The sequence below is a fragment of the Protopterus annectens genome, chromosome 14.part0 (genome assembly GCF_019279795.1).
Source record: "Protopterus annectens isolate FY-2018-M chromosome 14.part0, PAN1.0, whole genome shotgun sequence".
NCBI classification, from domain to species: Eukaryota; Metazoa; Chordata; order Ceratodontiformes; family Protopteridae; genus Protopterus; species Protopterus annectens.
Window position 1 is genome coordinate 656439561 of NC_056748.1, and position 26712 is coordinate 656466272.

Genomic DNA, 26712 nt, shown 5'->3' on the forward strand with positions numbered 1-26712 from the left:
ATCTGTGCTGCTAGTTACTGTGGTTGCTCATTTTTTGCCTGGTTTCCAGAAGTGACTTTCTTTTGTTTTTTTCTGTGTTAGTACATTTTGCTGTTTTCTATTTTATTCAGAATGCAGTATGCAGTAAATATCCTGCATGCAGTAGCTGTGTCATCTCAGACGCATCTAGGCATCTGAAATGGCTTCTCAGGAGTCCTAAAAATCCTCTCAATGACAATACAGGTCTGGGATAAGGATGTATTCTGTCTCCTCTGCAGCTCCACTCAGATTTCTCAATGAAGTCACAAGCCATGGCTTAAGTGGACATCCAACATCATCTTAAAAAAGAGAGAGAGAGAGAAAAAGTGGAATGCATATTAAAAAAATATTTTTCCACTTACCAACAAGATGACCACTCAGCATCCTACCATGCAGGAAGAGGCAGTAAAGTGAGATAGTGTGCCAGATATGGGAATCATGTGCACTGCCAGGATGCTGGGCAGAGACGTTGGTAATGCATCCCCCCTTGCATCACATACTACCTGGCAACTGGTGGAATGGTAGCCCTTCCTACTGCAACAGCACTCCCCATGTGGACCAGCAGGTACCCTAACTGCAACATGGGTGTAATCTATTACACTGACTACCTCAGAGAAATGGGCTATCTTATATAAGGCATGAGTAGTCCTGGTCTGGTCCTGAGGTGACACCAGGAAATACACGTACATGCAGGAACTGCTGCAGAACTCTCGAGGCAGAAGCCTGTGAGATCCCCAAAATGTCTCAAGTCTGTCACTGGAAGGACCACACAGCAAGTATAGTAAAGGCAATATATATTTTGGTGTCCACAGGAACAGGAAGTTCGCACATTCCTCTAGTGCCCCTATGGGGATCAAACATGGCCACTAACACCCTTATAATGTCCCTAGTTGAACTTTCCTGATTATCATTAATATATTATAATGAGTAATCCTTTGCTTATATTTTCTCCTTCTTGGAGGAAAGCACTGCTAGGCACAAATGATTTTGGCCCAGCCAAGAGAAGCAACTCAGATGCAGAAACAGCAAAGCTCACAGCAAGTGATACATATTTCACCGATTGCAACTCTTATAAATTTGGAGATGCTTTTCTTTGTATAGTGCATCTGCAACCAGTGTGGAAAAGTGGGGAAAAGCTGACTATGAATCACAAATGGTGTGAAACATACTTGATTAGCATATGAAGATTTACATTACTCCCCATTTCCATCTCATTATTTGCACAAGCACATTTAAGGTCAGAGCTCTGGAGTAAATGCCCTCTATGAACTGCCGCTCAGCTGCGCTCTTTCATACACATCTCAGAAAACATAAATGTGTGTGTGTGTATATGACTGAATACCAGCCAAAAGCAGCGTAACTAACTTTTAGAAAGCACCAAATCTTACCACACTTTCTAGCTGAAACTGACAGACAATGGTTTCCTGGAAATTATAGCTTTACATGGTGGAAAGGTTCATATGTGTCTGTGATCTTTAAAGCTCTGCTGCTTCTGTAGCATTGTGCTCATTGTCACTACTGTAATTATCTGTGAAAATTGTATGGTTCTTTCAAAGAAAAATACATAAAAAAATTAAGAATGTACAGCTACATCACATTAAAAAATGCATACATAACTGATGAAAAATTAAAGTTAGAAAAACAAAAGCTATAGTGTGCTTGCCTTTTAGAAAAAGTATATTACACAAACGAGATTGAGTAAAATGTTATATAACTGCATTTGTCATTCTTAATTTCTTTTTGGCTTGTGGCAGAACAAAGCCTTGTTTTTTTTTTGTGTTTTGTTTAATGTTTTATTTGACCTTAAAACAAACAGAAGATTCAACATATTAAAACAAAACAATTAAATAACTATTTACAAAAGTCCATAACAAGAATTTCTTATAAATACTAAACCAATAATACTTTTCTAGTGGATCACTTAGTTTCTGCCAAGATATGAAATGATGAGTGACATTTACAGTTCTCATTTTTATAGCTGAAAATTCTCTTTTACACACAGATTTAGCTAAACAAACAAATCCAGTAAACAAAAGGGTAGATTTACATTTACAGTTTTTAGTTATAACTTTTCTAGCTACAGTTAGAACAGACGAAAGAAGAGGTATTTCTGAGCATGGTACAGAATCTCAGATCAGGACATTAAATAATAACAAACAATCATAATTATCCAACCACAATGCTTGGCAGCAGTTTCTGAACTCCATCCAGGAGGAAGACATAATTTTACAATCTATTACTATGTGAACCAATCACAAAGACTTCACTACTTCTCCAGCATTTATTTTCTGATTTACATATAAGTACAACTTTAAGAGGAGTTAAAAAACACTATGTAAAATTTTCCATGTAGAAATTTTCCAAAAAATTGAAGATGCTGATTTTCCTGATAATTTTAATAATAATATTTATTAACTTTTGAAAAAATTCATTGTTAATTTTTGTTGAGTAATTCCAAATTGTCAAATCAGGGGAAACAAATTCAGTTCTTATAATCGTACATATTATTGATAAATATGACTTATTTTTAGCTGAATCTTCATCAATACTGGAAAAAAATCTAAAATTTTTGGAAAGGATTTAGTTTGATGATCTAATGATACTTTTACTTTATCACAAACATATTCCGTACAAATTTGTATATTTAACCAACTATTTTTCTCTAAGCTGTATCTCAGCAAAAGGTAATCAGCTGAATGAACTTTTTGGCCATTAAGGACTTAATGACAAAACATTAAATTACTATTTTTAAGATCTAACATTTTGCTTGAATTAAATGATTCTAAACATCCACTTGTATATGATATAGGAAACAGAAAAAAAAATTCTTTTCCCATATAATTACATTTCATAAATCTTTTGAAATCCAAAAGAATATGATTTATAAAAGGAATGGAGATTAAAGTTTAGAGTCCAATAAAACCTATTAATTCCCAATTCTGTGAAAGAATCTATAACAAATTTATGATTAGCTATTACAATTCGTTCATGTACGGATTTCGAACACAATATATATGAAGAGTCTAGCCACTGAGTTGGCAGTGTATAATTCAGTATTGGGGAATCCAATACCACCTTCTTCCCAACTTTTTGTATGTCAATCAAACGTACAAATCTAAGTTATAAAGTTATTTTTTTTAATTTTTATTAGCCATATTTATTAATGTAAAGAGTCTAATAATATTGTCTTAAACCCTTCTATTTAAAAAAAAAACAGACAGATAATCACTTACTAAATCTAGTCAAGTAAGATCTAATCTTTTCACTAATACAGGCATAAATATTTTATAATATACATTTAAAAGTGAACTAGGTAATAGGAAGAGCACGTTACAGGATCTTTATCTGGTTTTAAAATGGATGCAACAAGAGAAAAAATCCAAGAAGAAGGGATATTTGAAGCAGTCTTAACTTCTTCAAAAGTTTTTAGCAATACTTTTAAAATATTATCTAGCATTAACTTATATAACTCGGGTATTATACCATCTGGTCCTGAAGCCTTGTCAGTTTTAAGAATTTTAATTTGATCTTTTAACTCTTTAAAAGAAAATGACTTATCAATTCTACTCTTCTGATCTTTAGTTAACTTGTATGTTTTCCTTTAAAAAACTATCCATTAGACTACTATTATCTAACACTGTCCCATTTTTTTATTAATTTTCTCATAGTGTTTGTGATGAGTCCTCTTTACCCCCAGTCCAGCAATCAAGGAGCCTCAATCCTCACCACTAACACTGGTGAGAGGTGGTCTCTAAATACAGGAATGGATTTCCACAACATTTCAAATGAATCAAGTACAATTTCCTTCAAGAGCACACAGGGAACCTTCTCCAGACCTGGTACTGGGCTTTCTGTTTCTCCAGATTCCAAACAAGTCTCACCTTGGAGCACTGTGTCCCAGTTCCAAGTATCTGACACACACACACACACACACACACACACTTAAATATCTGATTTTTCACACACACACACACACACACACACACACACACACACACACACACACCTGGGAAAGTCTGGCACAAATTCACCAGCTGTGTCCCCTTCCTTTAGACTATAAGGTAGATTGATGCCACCAGTTAGATACTCTAAGGCTCTTACAAAGGGTAACCAATTATACTGTGTAGAGTGGTAGCAGTAAGGCTTATCAAAGTGGCCACAGTGTCACTAAAAATAAGCACAAGTACTCTAAAGATGTTAAGATTTAAAAAAAAAAAAGGCCAGCCACAATGAAAAGGTATAAAAATAGTTAGTAATGGATAATAAAATAGAAAATGATAGAATACTTACTATTTAGTTACAATAAACAGAGTTTTCAGTCACAGGAAATATAAAAATAACACAGTTGGATAGAATCACACAGATGCAGCAAAATAAATAATACTAAACTAATCTCACTATACTTTTCCTAACTGAACTAAAGAGAAACAGTCCCTAGTTAACTCACTCAATATCACAAGGCAAGATGTGCTGCTGAGATGCTCACTTCCACAAGGCAAGATGAGATACTGCACACACTAACTGAACTGACTCAGCAACTGAATAACTAACTGAACTGTGATAATGGACATAGATCTTCTATATTAGGTTCCAAAGAAAAACAAACGACAAACTGTTGCTACCAGAGTTCCATCCTTTAGCTGGTTATAGAATAACATCACATTTAGTCACCTGACTCTGGCACAATTCATATTCAGAACTTTGTTAAGACTCCACTGCAGCATTTTTAACATAAGCAACTTTTACAAATACATGTTTAATACAACCATCTGTGCAAATCAATTTGACAGTCAAATGACATAAGATTATTTACAAAAGTTAAGCTAGCCATGTTGGCATGTGCCACACATGCACTGTTCCACTTCTCCTGCTACAGCTGCCAATACCTCACAATGTCACAGTAGTTTCTGAAACATTTTATGTCTCTTAAATCTGGTACCTTTACATTTTTATTCCCCATTTTATAATCAATCTCATTAATATGAGTAGAAATATTTCTGTTTTTTAAATCGAATAGCTAGTCTATGTAAACTTTTAGGGTTTATTAAATATGATTGTAGTTTTAATGTTTCCAAATTAATTGAAATTTTATGAAGTATTTCTAGATATTTCTGGTTCAGTTTTTTCCATTCAAGATCATTAGGTTTTAAATTTAATTTTATTTTGTCTGTGTTAAACTGTAAAACATTCAACTCTTTATCCCATTTCTTTTTTTACATATATAGTAATTCTTAATTCTACTACATATATAAACTTTTAATTTATGCCAGAAATAACTTCTGTAACCTCACCATTATTATTAAGTTTCATAAATTGATTTAATTCATTCAAAAATAGTCCCTAAAACCTTTTATTTCAATTATATATGCAGGAAGTATTTGACAATGTATTAAATTATTAGGGCTTAATGTTATGGTGAGAGTAATAGCACTGTGATTGGTCAAAGGACACAAAATTATTGATACTTCCTCTATTTTTGAATATAGTGCATTAGACATAAAAACTGTATCAAAATTAATTTGGGTTCCAAATCTAAAAGAATAATGTGAAATTAAGTGAACTTACTAATCTTTAATCTAAGATATATCCTATATTCACTGAATTTATAAAATGATTTAAATGTTTAGCTACTGAAAATAGTCTGAGTTTTTTTTTATCATCGGTGGTATCTTTATTTGATAACATACAGTTAAAGTCTCCAGCTATTAACACTTCTTTTGCATAAAGTGTTATAATATCTAATTTTTTTTGCAGCTTTAGCTCCTAAACCAGAATCTAATAGGTATTTACAAAAGTAATTACAATATTATACAAAAGTATATTTTATATTTCTATTACCACCAATCCCAGCATGCCATTCTTATCAGAACAGGTATCAATTATTTTAGGTGTAACTAATGATCTTCTTTTTTATCTAAAATGAGAGCCAACTAAAATTGAATAATCTTTTAATAACAAGCTATCTAGGTCTATAGTCAATAAATGAGTTTCCTGTAAAAAACTATTTCTGCATCATCTAACTTTAAGAATTTAATTAAATTACCCCTTTTATTGGGTTATTTAGGCCATTTATATTAAAGAAAATACATTTATAGACTGGCATCTTCTAAACAAATTGTTTAACAACTAATATACAATGATTTAGTATAATGTACACAGATCTAACACCAATACATATTGCTACATCTTGCTATGGACCAAAACACTAATATTAATACTAAATAAACTATATTAAGTACATTTATATCCCCTAACATGGGATAAAAAAATCTCTGTTTTGAAGATATAATCATACAAACCCATCCCACTGACAACTTCATTAAGCTATCTAGTCTCAATCAATTACTACTACTTCTTTGTAATGAATAAATAGCATCATAAAATTAATTAATGCACACTTGTTATAAATGCCATATTACTAGTATACATTGTTCATGAATTATATGATATTATGACATTTAATATCACATATCAGATACATATCCACTTATGTTTTAACTTCTATCTTAAAACTTTATTACCTCTATTATAAGTTAACAGTAAATATAATCATGCCATTCATTTATATATCAACATATATACATTTATTTTTTAAAATATGTTTTACTACTGTGTAGGGAAAAATGTTATACTTTTTTTGTTTAGTATTTTTTGAAACATTTTCAGGAGAACTTGTCTATAACATTCTAAAATAAACAGACAAGTACTTCAAAAATGTCTTATACAGACCAAGTACATAAAGCATATATATATATATATATATATATATATATATATATATATATATATATATCTATGACTGAATTCTTACCAAGAATAATGTACCTTACATTCTTAGTCAATCTGTTAGTCTTTTTATAGATTTATTTTCACTATCAATAATTATGATAGTATCACAACATTCTGTAGACAATCCTTACTACAAGTCTATCCGAGTTAACCTTGAGAGAATGCCAGTACAGAGATGACAGTAAGCATGTATATTAAACATTGCTAATTCTTGTGAATAAAATCCTTTCCCTTTTTTCCTCGTCCCCCTTTTCTTTCCTTTTTCCTTTTAACATGTACTATTATAATGTAGTCTTCCAAAATAAGTAACAGAATCCAAACCAAGAAAAAATGCATTTATACTTGAAAATAATCAATATATTAAAACTATTAGATATTAAAACTATCAGCTAATTATCAAGGTTAAGATAAATTAATAGTTCATATCTGTATAACTCTGTAATTAGATACGTTCTCCAAACACCTTTCATTTACTGATGTTAACACATATAATGATCAGCAAAAACAAACACATACAACAGGTTAACAAAACTGCCAGGAACCCAATAATTATGACAAGCCATTATCTCATTTCTCCATATAATATTTGTAAAAGTGAAAACTGTACATCTGCAGAGCAGCATAGCTATACCCCCCCCCCCCATTTACACACACAGAAAGATATTCAGAGCTCCTATCAGGTGTATAGCCCTTCTGAATTCAGCATCATACACTAAAATTCCACTTCCAGTCCTTAAATTAAAACATTAAATGTTCCATGAAATTTACAATTACTGGGATCATAAAAGTTAAAAGATTTCTAATGTTGTTTCCTGCTATTATTAAGCCAAAGTACATACAGACTGTAACTCAGAATTCAATCATTGTGTCCTATGTATAGATTTACTGCAAAGCTTCTTTCACATATCATTATTTAAGCTTAAGTACATGATTTAATCTGCATATAATTAAATAAGAAAAAAATATTTACTTGCAGTTTATACACAGTAGTTTTGAAGGTGTCTTTAGCTGAAAGTTTACTGCATACCACTTGCAAAATTCGCATACAGTATAAATGCATTAAGCATATATAGCAGACTAATATTTGTAATTCAGCATTTCTAGTTTGATAAAATTAAATCCCACCGCTGAAATGTGCAAGGCTGAAGTTCATTTTGTTCACTTTCACCTGTCTTGGTACTCATTTTGAGGGTCCATTCAAAAGCTTCCTTTTTCTGAAGGTTGAAGGTCATAAAGTATTTCCTTCCACTCAAACTGTCTAAAAATGGATCTGGGCTGCTGCGATGACTTAAACAAGCTCATGGCAACAAGAGTTAGCATTCTTTTATGATTACAGTGTTCACAGCAGGAAAACAACTAAAAATATTTTTTTTTTAATGCAAAAAAGGCTCAGTATTGCATTAGATGAGCCGCAATATAAACAATTTGCATCACTGACAGTTTAAAACAAACAAAGCTTCATACGACTCTCAAATGTGTTGAAATAATTATGGAGTTCAAAACAGCAAACATTTGCAAATCCCTCCTTACCAAGCTAAACCAAACATATTTAACTGCCCATGAAAATGATTTACCTGAATATGAATGTCCTCATGTAAAGATGTTAAAAAAAATAGAAAAGCAGGTTAAATGAATTGCTAATATAAATTCTCACTTGTTTATCTTTTGCTGTCATCCATTTCTAGTTGCTTATCACTGAATATTTATTAACCAAACAAGATATTTCCTAAGGATATTTCAAAGTCATTTTTGATGGTCCAAAGTAAACATAAACAACAAATAAAATTTTAATTTGTCTCTAAGCTTTTTGTTTTCCTCCTTTACTGTCCAATCACTTCATGCAGCTTGTCTTTTTAAAGATGAACTCAAGTCCATTTCTTATGTAGTATTAAGTAGATTATTCTTCTGAACAAAAGAAACTGCATCTTCCAAGGATTCAAAAGTCTTCTGACCATCTGGTAGAAATAGTCTTAATTTTGCAGGGTATATCAGATGTGTTTTTATTACAGATTTGTTTAGGCTCTTTAAAAAGGGAGATACAGTCTTTCTTTTTGAAAGTGCCAAGGAAAATAGTCATTATCAAATCTAACAACAGTATCCCCTGTTTTAATGGGTGAAACAGACCAAGCCATTTTTAAAATTAAGACTTTATCTTGACTGGAGATAAGTCTAACTATTTTAGATATTGGATTAGAATGTTTCTTACTCAAACTTATTGTAAATAAGGATCTGTGAGCCCTGTCTATGCCAAATGACAGGGGTTCAGAAAAGTTTGAGATTTTTGGTGAGCAAGAAGTTAAAATATTAATCATGTTGTCTCCTTCTTGCTTCTCAGGAACACCATATATTTGGATGTTGTTTCTTCTCTAGTTTCTAGGTCATCTAGTTTTTCAGGAATTTATTGTTTTAAGCATAAATTCAGTTTTACTTTCTCCTTCTGTTAGTCTGCCATCGACATCTTTAATAGAATCTTCCACAGTAGATATTTGATCCTTTTGTTTGACAAATTCAGTAATTAGTTCAATTTGTTTTTTTTTTTTACAGTCCTCTTTAATTGCATCCATCTTAGAATCAAGTTTATCCATTTTCAAAGATAAGTTCTGTATATTATTAAGAATAGATTGTTGCTCTTTCTTCACAGAGGTTTCTTGTAATGCTGCTTTAGAGTGGCTCATTTTTTCTAGTAGTTTTTACTTGAGATGAAATGCAGTCCTCTGAAACTGGAGACAACAAATAATAGGTACAGGTGTACAGCATACAGCAAAACCACTCTGTATATTCCCATAAGATCTCAGAAACTATCTGGAAATAAACAGCCCAGACATGAAGATGAAATGCTTGCAGGTATAGACAGATGAGAGAATAATGTAGAATAAAGTAGTACAAAGGAAACAAAAAGCGAGAAAAAGAGAAAAAGGATAAATAGTAACCAAAGCTGCTGAAATGGAGATAACACAAGAAGAAACACAGAAGCAGAAGTAGAAGAAAGAGACAAGGAGCATCAACATGATTGGGAGATGCTGATCCCTCATCAAAGGCATGTGAGCGACATAAGAGGGAGCAGTCCCAAGATGCCAAGGTCAGTACCAAATTGTTTCTTTCTATAATGAAGAGGTTGACTCTGATGCCTTTATTCAGGCATCTGAAAGGTTGTGTAATCAACACCAAACTGACCAACTGCAATGGGTGTATATTTTTAACTCCTCTGCTGACAGATTAATCAATCCATACAGTGCCCAAAATCTCAAATTTGGATTGTCTGAATTATGAAAAATGTAAATACTGTTGATGTAAATATTTTAGGCCGATTCCTGAAGATCAAAGAAAAACATTCTGAGAGCATAGAAGAAATACAGATGTCATCATGATGGATCATACTGTAGAAATAATCACTTATTTTGACACGGATGGCTAGATATCAAGTCACTACTTTTGAAATGTTAGGAAACCTTATGATAAAGGAAGCAAACACTTAGAACTTTTCCTGAGGACATGAAAATCTGGTTAGCAGATCAGGAGTGTAGCACTGCTGAGGAAATGGTGAAAAACAGTGATCTCAACATAACAGTATGTCACAACTGCACGAGAAAAGGGAACCCAGCACCACAGGAGTATAAAGGAACTCAGATGATGCTCTATACTTTTTCAGAAAGTTGCATGGGCAAAAGAGGAAAAGACTGTCTGAAGTACAAAGCCCAGGCTTATAGAACAATGTTTCCAGCATAACTAGATGGGACATGTAGGGTCCAAATGTCCACAGCAACAGACAAGGAAACAAAAATATATAATGTAGCTAATAAAAATAGCAACAAATATACTGTATTTTCTTATCTGTCTCTACTGCAGGCATTTTCTCAACAAATATAATGAGAAGTTTAAAAACAAACCTCTGTGGTGGAACACTTGTATAAATAAATGATATCATAACAGAAAGAAACTACTTAATGCTTAAAAGGGGTCTCAATCTATCTACCTTAAGAGCACACAAACTAATGCAGAGCTTTTGTATACAGAAATAAACAATTTCTCACCAAAGCAGAAAAGATTTCAATAGCAAATTCCCACCTTATCTCCACCCTACTTTATGCCTCTCCAGTATATACCAACCTAAGGCAATGTGATCTAAACAAGCTAGAGACCTGCTACAACAAAATTGCCAAATTCACCACAGGGGCATCCTACCATAGTCACCACTGTCTCTCACTTGCTGAACTGGGCTGGCTTGAACTCCCTCACCTCCTTCAGTGGTATCAACTCTCACTCACCCACAAACTAGTAAACCATCCACTAAATGTCCCATCCCTCCAGAATCTACTCCAACCCTATTGCACCACCAGACCACTAAGATCCAGCAACAAAAATCACTTGCAGATCACTAAAGCCAATAACTCTGCTGGTGAAGCACTATTCTCTTGCGCCATAGCCAAATTATGGAACTCCCTCCCACCCACAATTACCTCCGTACCATCATGCACCAACTTCAAAACTTTATTAAAAGCGCACGTAAAAACATGCTGGCTATGCCCTTGCAACTCCCACTCTAATATCATCCACCCCATCCAACTACTACCTTTCTTTCCACTCCACTAACTACCTTGATTATAGCAAGCTCAGATGCTCATAAGCCTAGCACTTATTATACAGCAGGAACTTTTCATTGTTACATTTGTTAATGCCTGTTATATACTTCACAGATAAAGATTCTAGTTGTCTACTGATGTACTATGTTCTTCATCTGTAAATATGTTGTAAGTAATTTCTATGTTAAATTATTAATCGCTATGTAATCCAATGTAACTACTGTCTGTTTATTTTACTGTGGAGCTTTTCTCCCCGGGCCTCCACTGAAAATGGACCCACGTCCAGTCGGACACTCCCAGTCAACAAATTTAAATAAATAAATAAATAAAGGGAACCATTAGGAAGCTCAAAACTGCATATGAACTTAAAAGATCCACTAAAACCAAAAGTAACTGCAAATCTTTCTTTAACTAACACACAACAATGTTCAGAACTAGCCCACAATAATACTGCACACTAACCCAAAGGAAATAGCTAATATCCTAGATGGCAAACTTAGTGCTAATTTTAATCCACCCATAGTTACAGCCATCCCACAGCTTCCACAATCCCAGCCACCGCCTTTAATTACTGCGGAATTTTACCTCAGCCCTTTCAAAAATTAAGAATACTACATCCATGGGCCCTAACAATATACCCAGTTGCCTAATTATCAGTGTCAAACATGGCCTTTCTGAGCTTTTACTTAAACTCTTTAATCTCAGCCTCTTCACTAGTTGCATTCCTGAAGCCTGGAAAACAACCACTGTAATGCCATTACACAAGGGTGGCCCATCAACAGGCCCTGGTAACTATAGACCCATTAGTCTCATTAGCCTCATATGTAAAACTATGACGTGAACTATCTCAGACTTTAACCTCACTAATTTCTTTGAAAAAGTAACTGAAACAGTTGATAGTGGTTATACACTGCATACAGCATACATACATCTGGCCAATGCACTTAACACTATTCCCCATACAAGCAATATTGATAGACTTGTAAATCTAAATATAAATCCGTATGTTGTACGATGGTTAGCTAACTGGTTGTCTGACAGAACCCATATGGTTAGAGTAGCAGGTGCCACTTCCAAAAGAAAAACAGTAACCAGTGGTGTACCACAGGGTTCAGTTTTGGGCTGTCTCCTATTTGGCATATATTTCTCAGACCTTCAGGCTGGTTAACTTAGTTTGCAGATGACTGTAAAATGAGTGCTGTTATTCAGTCTTCAATTGACTCAGAATTGCTCCCAGTTACATGCAGGAGATGCACCCCTCCAATCAGACACAGTTATAAGGGATCCAAGTACTCTTGTTGATAATTCCTTATTTCATGTCTCCACAGTGGTTTTATCTGGCTGATCTAACTTCCAAAGGCATCTCAACTAGATCCAGAAAAGTCTTAAATCCCCTTTACTCATATCTTATCAGACCCATTATTAATAATGCACCTTTTGACATGTGAAGAACTAAACAGCAGTATGTATCCGAAGGCAAAAATAAACTTATACCAAATAACAAGCCAACGAGGTGGATAATTCCCAATACGGTCCAGACAAGATGTCATAGAATAAATAACACTTTAATTCAAAAAACAAAAAAATGGTCAAGTGCTTTTGTTCCCCAAACGAACTTCTATTTTACAAAATAAAACCATCATTTAAATAGCATTTAAAATCATCATGTGACTTACTCACTTCATGCTCCCTTAAAGAAAAAGTAACATTTCACTGAATAGATCATAAAATCATTGCTTTTTGCTTTAAAACAGGCAAGATAGATATATGTTCGCTAATACTAGGCAAAGCTGTTGCATTCAGCCTTAGTTACCATTTAAGTTCACATTCCTCTACCCTATTCTCCCAGAAGCTTCCCCGGTCATCCCTTTTAACTTTTTCCAGAATGCCAAATAAGAATTTTGAATCACAGCCACAATATTTTGTATGCTTTCATAAAGCACTGTTTTCATCTTTGTTTTTAATGGCATGCAAGTGCTCATATATACATTTACATAAACTCCTAACAGTTTTCCCAGTGAATAAGTTGCAATGTATACAAGACCAGAACTACCACAATTTCCTGTGTCCAACCTAATAAGCTGTTCCGAATTACCTACAGAAGCTGTTTTGTTTTGTAAGATGTTACTACAATAATTACATCTCCCACATTTTTAGTTCCATTAATCATTTTACTATTCACATTTGTGGGATGTTCAAAATAAGATTTTTTTTAATTCTGCCCTGTTTTATACACAAAAGTAGAATTTTGACCTAAATTGTCAAGTGTCTCTGCACTACTTCTAAACATTATCCAATTTTTGGTTATAATGTCTCTCAATGTAGTGGAATACACACTGTATTGTAAAACCATGGAATTTGGAAATGAAATGTCAACAGGAGTAGTTTTCACTGTATTTCCTTCATTAGCACCCAACAAAGGGGTGTACTTGTTACCCCATTCACTCAAAATATTTTTTCCAATATCAAATAAACTCTCTGGATAGCCCCTTTCTTTGAACATAGTAATCAAATTACCTAACTATTTTGAATAAGGAAATATCTGAACACATTCTTGCTGCATGTACAATCTGCCCTTTCACTATGTTCTTTTTAGTATAGAAAGGGTGCTGACTTCTGTAGTCCAGGTAACTATTAGAAAATGTTGCTTTCTGTAAAGTTTGGAAGCAAATATTTTTTATACATGGTTTTTAAACATAGTTACATCTAGATAGTTTGCACAACCATCTGTACGGTCACAGGTAAACTTCAGAAAAGAGTTGTTGTTAATTGTTTTTACAAATACATCCCTTATTTCTCCAGTTGTTTTCTACAGAATAAAAATGTCATCCAAAAATCTCAAAAAAACAAACTAATACTGACCAAAAATCAACGTGAATACATGCTGTTTCTCCCATGCATACATTACTAGGGGGGGTCTAGATCAGTCCATCAAAACGGCTGAATATCGAATAACAGATGTTCGAACTGTAAAGTTCGAACACTGGTAATCGCAAAGCCACAGAACACCGAATTCTTTCCCAGGGAAAGAATTCAGTGGGCCGTTTCAGTGGCTTCACGATTAGCAGGACTGTGGTGGGAAGTTACGGGTCGAGGCAGGTGTGTGATTGTGTGGATGTTAGGGTGAATTAGGGTTAGGGCACAGGTGAGGTGGGTGTGCGATAGTGAAAGACTTTAGGGTTAGTGCGGGATAGGTGAGTTAGGGTTAGGGCGCAGGTCAGGTGAGTGTGTGATAGTGACGGACCTTAGGGTTAGAGTTTGGGTTAAGGTAAGTGGATAGGTAGTAGTGTATGTACAGTTTAGTGTAGGGTTAGAAGTAGGATTTTGAGTGTGTGGATTGATGTTTTTGTAGTGTGCTTGTGTTGTGTGTATGTTTCTTGGAACAGCAATTTGTTTTCCCTGGGAAAAAAATCGCTGTTCTAAGACTTTGATGTTTTTGCAGTTCATGGCTTGAAGTTCGAACTTATGGTGTTCAAACTTCAGATGTTTCAATGAACTGACATAGACCCTACTAGGTTAGCACTGGTTGGACAACTATTTGCCCCCATGGTCACCCCCTTAACTTGTCTGAAGATACAAAATATTGTGGCTATGATTCAAAATTCTTATTTGATATTCTGGAAAGAGTTAAAAGGAATGACCAGGGAGGCTTTTGGGAGAATAGGGTAGAGGAATATGAACTTAAATGGCAACTAAGGCTGAATGCAACAACTTTGCCTGGTATTAATGAACATATATCTATCTTGCCTGTTTTAAAGAAAAAAACAATGCTTTTATGATCTATTCAGTGAAATGTTACTGTTTCTTTAAGGAAACTGAGTGAGTAAGTCACATAATGATTTTAAATGCTATTTAAATAATGGTTTTATTTTGTAAAATGGTTCTGAAGAAGTTCCTTTGGGGAACGAAAGCACTTGATAATTTTTTGTTTTTTGAATTAAAGTGTTATTTATACTACGACATCTTCTCTGGACCTTATTGGGAATTATCCACCTCATTACCTTTTGACATGTATTTATCTAAACATATCAGAAAACTTGAGAGACCCCAGAGATGCACAAGTAAAAATATCAGTGGCCTCAAAAATCTTACTTACCTGGAGAGACTGGTAACCTTTTCTCTGTATTCAGTCTCTTATAGACTCCTCTGTGACTATCCTTTCATGCCATAAAAGATCCAACCCATTTGATCTCCTATTTCTTTGCAGAACTAATACTACATCAAATACTCGGTTAAAAGAACTAAACCTTCATCATCAGATAAATAAGACATGTTGTCGTAATAGATTCATATCCCAATGTATTCCTCACTTCTGGAATAAACCTCCACTACATGTCAAGCACAGCCGCACACTTGTAAACCCAGGTAACTGGATGGGCAGCATCAGATTATCTCCCAGTCTATCTCGTCTTGGTCACCTTGAGGCTAGGTGAAAATTCTGAATAAGGTTTTTGGTTAGACTTGAAATGGTCTACAGACTGACTGCCTAGTACTTACCTATGAAGAAAGTTGTGATAGGTTGTTTTGAAACTACAGATGGTCTATATTATCACAGTGGTTATAAACTACCCTGGTATGGAATAGTGCAGCCACTGTTAAAAAAGGATACTACATTAGATATAACTACTGTTAAACTTACAGATGTTGGACAGAATAATCTACTGCAGCGACCCATTCCATTTAGGGATCACCTATTCAGGTGCCAGTACCAAAGGTTCGATTGGACTGGGAATGGTCAAGCAGGTGGCAATATCTGATAATACTCCTGCAGAAATTTTAATAGGTAATGACTTTGTTAAAGCAATACCATATGCTGTTAAACACAGCCATGCATGGAGACAAAGGCATGGCAAAGGTAGCAGGTCTGAGACCCAGCCAATGTCCATACCTCCAACAGAGATATTCATTTGGCCAGTTCAGGAAGGAAGCTGGGCTGCAGCTGGCAGAAGGTACTAGACCTCCTTTGGATGGAAGTACTTTAAGGAAACAAATGTTTCACAGCAATGAGTCTAAAGCTAAGATGTATTTATCAAAAAGTAATGGACTTCCATTAAAAGGAGAAATGGGAAGGATTGCAAGGAGAGGTTAGGGCAGGCATAGATATACTTTTTTAAACTAAATTTGAGGGGGGGCAAGTGGGGTACTAATCCATGTGGGCAAAGGGAGCCTGTACATTAGAAATTGGGTTGCTGTAATGAAAATGGATTGCTTAAGAGAAGCCAGAAGGAAATGTGATGGAGAAGTTGGCAGTCCCAAAGGCCCATCATTAAACACATTGAGCCAGAGCCATTCATATTCCTTTTTCAGGCCACACAACCATAAAATGTACAAAACAAGGCTCCATTGTTACTCCTCTGCCTGTAAGGATTCTAAAAAATATATTTTGGTTTTAAAAGTCATTCTGCAAGGGTATAGTATATATTTTTGCCTGGTCATATGTTACATGTTTTGGCTATTTTCTGGCTTTCTTGAGATTTGCTATTCTATGCCTTGTACAAAATTGTAATGTTTGCATATTTATTTCAAAAATAAAAAACCTTAACTGATTTCAAATGAAGATGTTTATTAATTAACTCTGAAAGCATGTGGCTGATGTTTTATGTACTACCCAAGTGTTATGCCTTCAGCTGTGTTCCACACTGTGTTGTGTCTAGCCTTGGGAAGTGTGACAGCTCACAAATAATGTCAGCCATTCAAATATTTAAAAGCAGATTTATTTTAAGGATAAACATGTCTGTTTGTGCTTTGGTAGCTTTAATTAAATGGTGGCAGCATACTGCTAAACTTGGAAAGGAGGGAAATAATGTTACAAGGTCGCACGTTACCCTATTTTGAAAATACTGTATATATACTGTTGTGTATATATACAAATCTGTTGTGTATCTGTACAAATACTGTTGTGTGCATGTGAAGCATGTGAAATAATTCTAATGGTTATAGTTATCACTGGAATGGTTATACTGAAAGGCATCTAGTTCAGTCTGAGGTGTGTAAAATCCAGGGCAGCCAGTAATTATAACTCTGACCTATAGCTGTGGATGTGCATCGTAGTACTCATGTTGATATGTCAGGTACTAGCTATTACACAAGACAGATACACATTTGCTGTAGATCATTAAGGTCAAATACCCTTTGTAGATGAACTAGCAGTGGTGAGAGTAAACCTCTGTACTGATAGTTTTATTACATTCAAATATTGATGGCAGCAGTGTAGGACCAAAAGACCATAGCTCAAATATATCACGTAATAACTGGTGGCAGAAAGACCATAGCTCAAATATATCACGTAATAACTGGTGACAGCAGGTGGAACTGTACACCTTGTATATGATTTTATGTGCAAATTGGTCTAAAAGGAAGAACAGAAAAAGAACAATTTCAAAAAAATTGACCAACATTGATGACACACCCTGCACAGTTAATCCAGTTGTTCAGTCTTTGGGAACAGATGTGAACAGTGGCCTAACCTTTGCCCAACATGCGTTTATCATGATAAGAAAGTCCTTCTATACTGCACAGCTTATAAACAAAGGCATGGTGTCTAGATCTAGGAATGCCATTGTCCACCTTTACTTAGCCCTCATTAGGCTAATTGTTGAACATAATGCCCCCTTTGGTATGTACCTGTCCAGACACATGCAATAACTTGAATGCCCATAGAGATACCTTATTAAAAGGATACAAGGCTTAAACAATGTGCTGTGTGGTCCAGCTCAAAGCCCTGTCACTATACTCAGTATCCTACCGACTACTAAGAGGCAAGCTGTATCTGGCATGCAAGGCATCCTCTGACCCATTACTGATACATTTACAGCACATTAGCCAGTCAAATGGCATCAAAAATAGTCTAGGAATCTAAACCTCTTCTGCAACATCAACAGAATGTTTTGGAGGGACAAGTGCATCTCGCAGAGAATCCCAGTCCTGTGGAACAGACCCCCCCCCCATCCACATAAAACAAAAATTCATCCCTTTCTCTATTTGAGTCAAATTAGATATATGGATTGGAAACAGAAAAGTTACCCCACAACTGCCCCCCTGTACTGCTAATAGACAGAGGCAGCTTGCTTTATCACATGAAAGTGTCCCCTCAAATTATCTACAGTATGAACTGAGTTATTCTAACTGGGGTAATACATAATTATCAACCATGGGTTGGGTAAGACCAGTGTATAACCAAATGGGATACATTCTTTTGAGCACAAAAGGGAGGTTGGCTAGGCTTAAAATGGCCCAAAGGGCAGCAAGCCTAGTACTTACCTATGAACCTATAAAGATAATAATTTGCTCAAAAAACTAATACAGCCTTATCTGGGAAAGTGATACCTGGACCTAACACTGGAGCCAGATTGTTGGATGGTATTTGCCAGACAGTAGCTGGCAACTAGGCGATCCATACAGCCATGACACTGGCTCATTTCCCAGAAGATGAAGGGTTGGGGAAGGGAGTGTTGCCAGTCAAATGGCATGCAGGAACTGGACAGATAAGGATTAACTCAATCTAAGCAAAGGGATATGGTTGTGGAACGTGGAAGGATGCTTCAACTGCTTGTGTTGGAGTTGCTGCTTAAAATGGAGAAGGTTGAAAGCGCCAGTTTGCTACAGCTGAGATTATCTCACTCCTTTCAAAGTTTTACTACCAGGAGAATGATACTGTTTATTAGTTGGTTGTGTACAAGTGTTGTGTATGTATGCTAAGAGTAGGTACTTAGAGTTCAACATATTAATATTTCAGTATTAACATACCACTATAAGAAAATAATACATTGTCAGATCTTCTGAACCACGGAGGATCTTTATCTGTTGCCTATACATGGTTTAGTGGGTAACAATTAAAAGATCCACTCCACTTAGGCTCCTTCAGAATAACACGTTATGCGTTCATGGAGAGTCGATTTAAAAGTACAATGTTCTCTGCAGGTGTAGAAACACACAGAAATTCTGCTTGGTGTACCCTATAACTTGCATTTTGTCCCAAAATATAACAGATCATAAGTATTCTATGTCAAGTATTTTTAATCAGAAATAACATGTAAAGTTACATCAAAGACATTTAAAACTAGATGCAGATGGTTTCCTCCTCTCCCTCAATTTCAAAAGCAGGTCATTAACAAAAAAAATTATTGAGGTCCACCATAACTGTTTGTTAGCTTTTATTCCCTAAAGGTACAGAGGTTGATGCTACTTATCAAGAAAACATTCTGTATTGTTGTAGAACTGCAAAGGACTTAGGAAGATAGAAAATACTTGAGCAAAAGGTGACTGAGCAAAGCTGAACATGGAATGTACAAACAAGACTAAATCAAACATTCAAAAGACACAGTTGCTACCTGAATGTTCTACTTCTGGCTCTTGAAAGTGTAAAGGACTATACTAGCAATGTTTTTGGTATACTTTGGAGACAAAAGCTGTCCTCATAAATAACACAGAAGGTAGCAAGCGTAATCTTGTAGTCCTGGGGTTGATTTCTGTCAGTTTCCTCATTCATACTGCACAACTCTGATCAAGCTACTTAACCAGGGAGTACTTTTTGATTATTCCTGTAAAAGGCACTTGCTTGTGCTTATTAAGTTAAAAAACTGAGTAATTAATAAATGAATACATGCATATATAAATACATAAATAAATAAAAGCAAAAACATCAACAAGACTTTAAAACTGTTTTGTCTAATATGGAGACTCAAATCCCCTAAACTTATTAAATATGTGGCTATGATAAAGGCCAATGCTACTGTGCAAAAGCGGAAAATACTGTTCAAAAGCCTTCTTTGCAAACTAAGAGCCAGAGCCAGTTATGCTTGTGTACTGTATTTTAAACTGGAAAAGGAAGAAAAGTTACCCTGCATTGCTGCTGTACTTTATTACAGTTTGCACTGTGGATAATGAACTGGTACTTCATGAGTTAAAACTAGTCATACTCATCTGTCTTGTTAGGAGTCTGGCATCATGTTTATCGAGAATGTAAATAAAAGTTCTGAAAATCTGCTAAAAATGCATGCTATTTTTTTTTTACTTAGAAAAAAAGAATATATGTATTTGAATGCAAAAATATGGATATACTGTAAGCTGTGTGCAGTGGTTTAAGTAGCTATACAAATTAAAAAGGAGGCACTGGAAGAATAATTAAGCAGCAAATTTAACAGCTGCAGCCAGTACTGACCACTACATTGGTTTTTGTTCCAAAGTACATGAGTATGGCTAAGCACTGGGAACAGTCTATTATCCAGTGCCATCCATGGATTAAAAAGCGTAAGCATTCTGTAATAACTGAGCCACAATAATATATAAAATGCTTAAAAACACAAAGTTAAATCAAGCAGTCTGAACCTTAGTCAATTAAAATTATAAAGGCATACCAAGGCAAGAATATGATGAAATTGTATTTAACACATTTTAAAAGGAAATAATTCTGTAAATGCAAAGCTAAAGTAAATTTTACAAAACTGTACTTCACACTGACAGAAAAAATGTTCAGGTACTGAGGAATCTTCACAGCTTTAAGGTGTATTCTTATGAAAGGCAAATACACAAGTTATGTCACAAGCAAATGGCTCAGTACTTCACATAAGCTTCTGTTGAAGAACATTATACTGCAATAGCCATATACAACTGTCCATTTTAGCCACGTAAAACTGTTAATTTTAGTCATGTACAATTGTGTATTCTCTGCCTGAGGAAATATACAAAGTTTACCTTTTGAAAAAGTAGACAGCGTTTCAAAGGTGTTTATGCTCGAGTCATCGTTTAAAGATTTTAATCTGAGTAAAAAAGGCAATCTGGTCAAAAGATGCACACATCATTTAAATACAATACAACTTGAGTGCCAGTTTTGAAGAAGGAATACTGACATTGGAAATAATTGTCAGTTTAAAAAGTATTCCATTTGTAATACACCTTCTATACTGAAAGGGTAGCCACAAGATGTGGAAGTGTCAACAGGTTAGCAAGTCTGGTGTGTCTGATTAGAAAATACAAATATTTAAATTTTAAAGATGGCCTAAAAGTTATAGTTGCAAGTGCCTTTCTGTAATGGATTCTTGTGTATCAGGGACTTCTAGAGCTTGAAAAAATGTTAAGGCAAATTCTTTACTATCAGAACCTTTAAGAAGATGAGAGGTACCATCATATTTTGATATTCCTCTTGCTTTGTTTCCCAAATCCTCCAGTTCCCATTTAGTTGAAGAAGTCCAGAATGTTAAACTATCCAGTTTTAGATTCAAGTTTCTTCTAAAGTAAAGGTATTTCAGCAATCAGACAAAAGTTGCTGTTTCAAATATACTCTTCCTACTGTTAGTAGCGTCCACAGAGTCATAAATCTTCATAGTAATATCCTGGCATTTCAATGATTTCTGCGATAACAATCAAGTGGTTTAGAAAGAGAGGTTTAGAATCCCAAATTGCATAATGCAGGTGAGCACTATGCAGTCAAGGTCCATGTCCCATGCCAAATTGTAAATTGTGCAATAAAATGCTATATAGCATAGTCAGTGAAGCTGGCTAGATATGCAGCCAAAGACAGAAAGCTTAACTATTTACAAGCACAAACACATATCAGTTTAATATAAACCACTACCCACTGAGTACCTGTCACATACCTAGACATAATGTAACATAACCCCTCTCCCAGTGTACAAACCTGTGCCATGCACATACTAAATAGCACTGCAACCTAAGCACACACACACACACACTCACACTCTGCATGCAAATCCAATGCATCAATGTACTGCACTGTAATATAATCCTCTCAATGCTTGTCCTCCCCCTATTAGTCAGAAAATCATGCAATGAGCCATAAGGCATACTCATGCCCTACTTTTGTTAATAACTGATTTTTTTTTCAATTAGACCAGAACCTTTCATTAAATTAAACAAGTTTATATAGGGATTGGTTGCATTCCACACATGATTTTTAATGCTGCAATGCTGGTCCCTTTTAAGAAGCTTGTGATGAAAATATTTGTTCACAGTTTGCTTGCTTATCTTATGCATATATGAATGTGCCTTACAAAAGACAAAAACAGAAATCAGATACAATTGCATAAAAAACAAGCCCATCCCAAACAAGGTGCATAAACTAATACAACCATCACTCATAATGTGGCACATACACCCAGTCTAGTATATGCAGAAATTAAACGTTTTCCCCTTAACAAACTAACAGTGCAAAGCTTTACCCCACAGCACAGCCATCCGAAACATAGTGATTAAGTACATTAATTTGAATAGCAAATCATGCGCTGTTTAAGTCGTGGTGTTTCCATTAGTGCCACTTTCTTTATTAATGCAAATTTCAGAAATAACAAAAGGACAATGGCGATGTTACTCATAATGGAACTGCGTACAGCTCATCAGGATTATTTTTAGTAAATTTATGCACAAAGTCTTTTGCAATGTATGCAAAAAGTAATGCACAGGTTTGTCACAGCTCAGTAATTAATATATATATATATATATATATATATATATATATATATATATATATATATATGAGACAATGGTCTGTGGCTCTTAATAGTAGTCGGATGACTCACAGTTTACCTCTTTAAAACAGATTTAACTCATTCTCTCCACTCTTTTGAGTGTGTACTGTTAACTCCCAGTGGGTATGGTCTGTGACTTGAAGTTATCACCTTATATTTCAAACAAATATTCATGTATCTGGAACCACCAGTGTTACCAGAAAACTGTAAATGGCAAACTATTCAGGATAAATTAATCTTTACATTAGTGGCATTCATTCAGTTTGATGCTTTAAACTGGACTTTATAGGCTTAGTTAAAGGCAGTGATTATTAATTCTGTAATGTTGTATAAACAGCTTATATCTCAGTAACCATTCAAGCAAGACACAGCAGGATTTTATTCATACAGCTGTGAGCTTTCCTATGAGGCTATGCAGTTCTGTCTGGGTTACCTGAATGATGAGATATTTAGAGAAATATGAAAATTACTACAATACAAATAAACAGTATACAAATAATATTATATATCTCTTTTAGCTGCATTAAGAGATAAAATATCAAATAATTGTGTTTGCCATCATGTATACTTTAAAATTAAATCTTCTGATACTTTGTGTTTAACATGGTTTTGGAATTATTAAAGCACTTATGAACAAGCAATATTTGAAGCCTAGATGTGTCAGTAGGCGGTAACTGCAGAAATGCCTGGAGGTACACTCAGCTATTGATTGCATGGCTGGCTTAATCAGCAAAAAAGTTATTGAATATGAATACAAAGCTAATATTTGCACCTGTTTTGAGGCCAAAGAAGCTCAAAGTACAGAGCCCTATTGTGTTACTTTTCTATATACTGTTTTCTTGTTGATGTTATTTGTTTAATAAAAAATAACAAGCAAAAACTAGCAATGGAGGTACTAAATTCAGTTTGTTTAAGTCTGGCCAATGTCCCATCCTGTACCATAAACCCTGGATGGTCAAATATTTCTGTTTTGAATACAGTCATATCAGTCATATCAGGCAACCTAAAACACACCTGACTCAAGTGATGCAGCACTATGGTGAATCACTTGCCTGCACAAGTTACATGTCTGTGTAGCTGAAGAATTATGTTAAAAATAACTGTTGATGATGCTCATTAACCCATTGGTGGAGAAAGGTAACGAGCAACATAAACAGCTATGTTTTAACATAACTCTTCAGTTAAACAAGTCCCTATCACAAGTACTCAGCCCCAGGGATACTAATTAGAATGTTAGTGGGCAGAATTCGGCAATCGGTATCCTTAACATCACAGCAGCAGTGGAATATCAGTGGCTGCAATAACACATTCCTGCCCTGTAACAGTATCAACTATCTACCAAAAATCAAAAAAAGAACTGCCATTGGAGTTTGCAGTCTTCCTTATGGAGCCAGTTTTGGGGTTTACAAAGTGGCCAGACAATGGGGGTACTTCATTATACTCATCAAATAAAAAGTACTTCTCCATGGAAAATGTCATATACGGGGTTTTCCTCTGGCTATTATCACTACTTTTAGGAGAATAAGGCATTTCTGCATTAATTTGATATTTCCACTCAGTACTGAAATGTTCTTACTGATTGTAAAGCCATGTGGTTTGCCTTAGTACCACATTATAAAACCCAAAGAGGGTATCCCCAAAGGGCATATTAACATATAAATGATTGATTTAACACTGACAATTCAGTAACATTATTCTGCAAGGGATAATGGAATTACGTTTTCAGATACCCTTCCTTGGGGGTTCTAACAGTGCTACAACAACACAGCTGTATAAGCAAATTATTGTAAGGTACAGAAGAATGAAGCCCTAATTCTTACCCAGTACACCTGGATCTGATTAGTGGACCCAGTTCTTGAAGAGCTGTCTGCAGACATAGTGGAATTAGTGACACACTGCTTGCTCAACTAACCCAGGAGGTGGCTCCTGAACATGCATTTGGCCCATAGGAGAGATCAGGGACTCCAGCTGAGCTCCAAGTATGAACAGATTATCTATGGATAATGCTCTGTAATGATGTCACTCTTTCTATTTCTTAACTGTCTGTCTCAAATCTTTGCTTTTTAAATAATGTACTTTCCACTTATATTCACCCCTTCAATGAAAAATTGTATTTGCAAATGTCAGTTTTATAACTACGCCCAAATGAATTACAATTATTTTATAACCTTGCACACATCATCTACTTCCTCAGTGCAACTAATCCTCTATACATCTTGTCCCCATTCTAGTATATATGTATGCATGTAATGCATGTTCCACTATTTATTGATTGTACCCTACTAAGTTTTACTATGTAATATTACTTTTTTGCTTATTGTTACTGTGTATTATAGAGTTTTTCTCCCTGGTCCTCCACTGAAAACAGGCTCCTTGAGCCCAGTGGACCTCCCCGGTCATCAAACTGGAAATAAATAAATAAGTGTCACTACATGTCAGGCACAGGTAATACATAAAAACACCTGGAGATGATAGCTTACTTTCACTCTACCTGATAATATGGCTATGGCCAGGAAGGGAGAGAATGAATGAGTTATTCCACCAAGGAAGTAGCTTAACAGGGAGGGGATCTCAAAAAAATAAAAAAAATGTTCATAAGCTTTGAAATCAGTTAGCACCTATATATGCATAACTAATACTTTGTCAACAGTGAGGTCACTGACTTAAGTGCAATGAATGTCGAAAAGATTAAGAGGATGAAGAGAGACGATGCTCTATGAATAAGAAACAGACTGCTGAAATATTTTATATTGCACTACCCTGAAACTATCTAGAAGTCTGAATTCCAAACCAGGGAAATTTAAGTAGCTACACAATGACCTCATGTTTCTTGAATTGCAGACAGGCCAGGCTGCACATTTCAGTTTGTCATCAGTCAGAAAGCATTTACATGAGATTAGTATGACAAAGTAGCACAATTTTACTTAGTTTTACCAACTAAATTACCACTCTTGTCTATATGTCTCAACCTCTAAATGCGAGAAATCCGGAAAAAGCTAAAAATAATGGTAAGGCAAAGGCCTAAAAATCAGGGGTACATTTTAAATATTACTCTTATAAACTTATAAAGTACTAGAATAATGGGTTTTAAATTAACATGCAGTTACTGAAGGATATGAAGCCTGAAACACAAATGTATGATGACTTCAGTCTTGAATGATTTGCCAGAAAGCCATAAATTGTATGAGGAACAGACCAAAACTCTATGGAAAAAATCTGAATTTTCTGCAAAAATATGGACAGTTGAGAAGTATGCTCTTGTCTGTGATTTCACATTAGTGCAGTTGTCAGAACGCCAATGTCCTTCTGAAATAACACCCACAGGACCATTTCCAAGGTCCTGAGAATGGTTAGTAGGATGTTTTAAAAATTACCCATAGGCCTGTATCATTTTTATCTAAAGTTCATTTCATCTAAACCCATTTGATCAAGACCAGATGATCTAAAACTCATTTTACTGAAAAGTGTAGAAATCTACGAAAAGTATCTAATGGTGTCATTTTTAAAACAGGAATTATTATGGAAGTGAGTCTAGCAGAGTATGTATGGACTGCAATGTTCAGCACCATGTTGTACCCCCAGATTTGTAGATGATTGTTTTTTTAGTACAGCACTGATTCACTGTGTATAGTGTTTTTATTTTTCTTTGAGGTTCTGTGACCATGGAGTAAGGGGAGGACTAGGGACAAAGCACCCCCTCCCCCCTGCAAAATCAATTTTTATGGTATATTTGTTATGGAGCAAGTTTTCAGTTAACTGCTGTTGATCAAATGGGTTTAGATGAAATGAGCTTTACATCAAATTATATAGACTCTTCTTTATACAGGTCAGTAAAACTACAC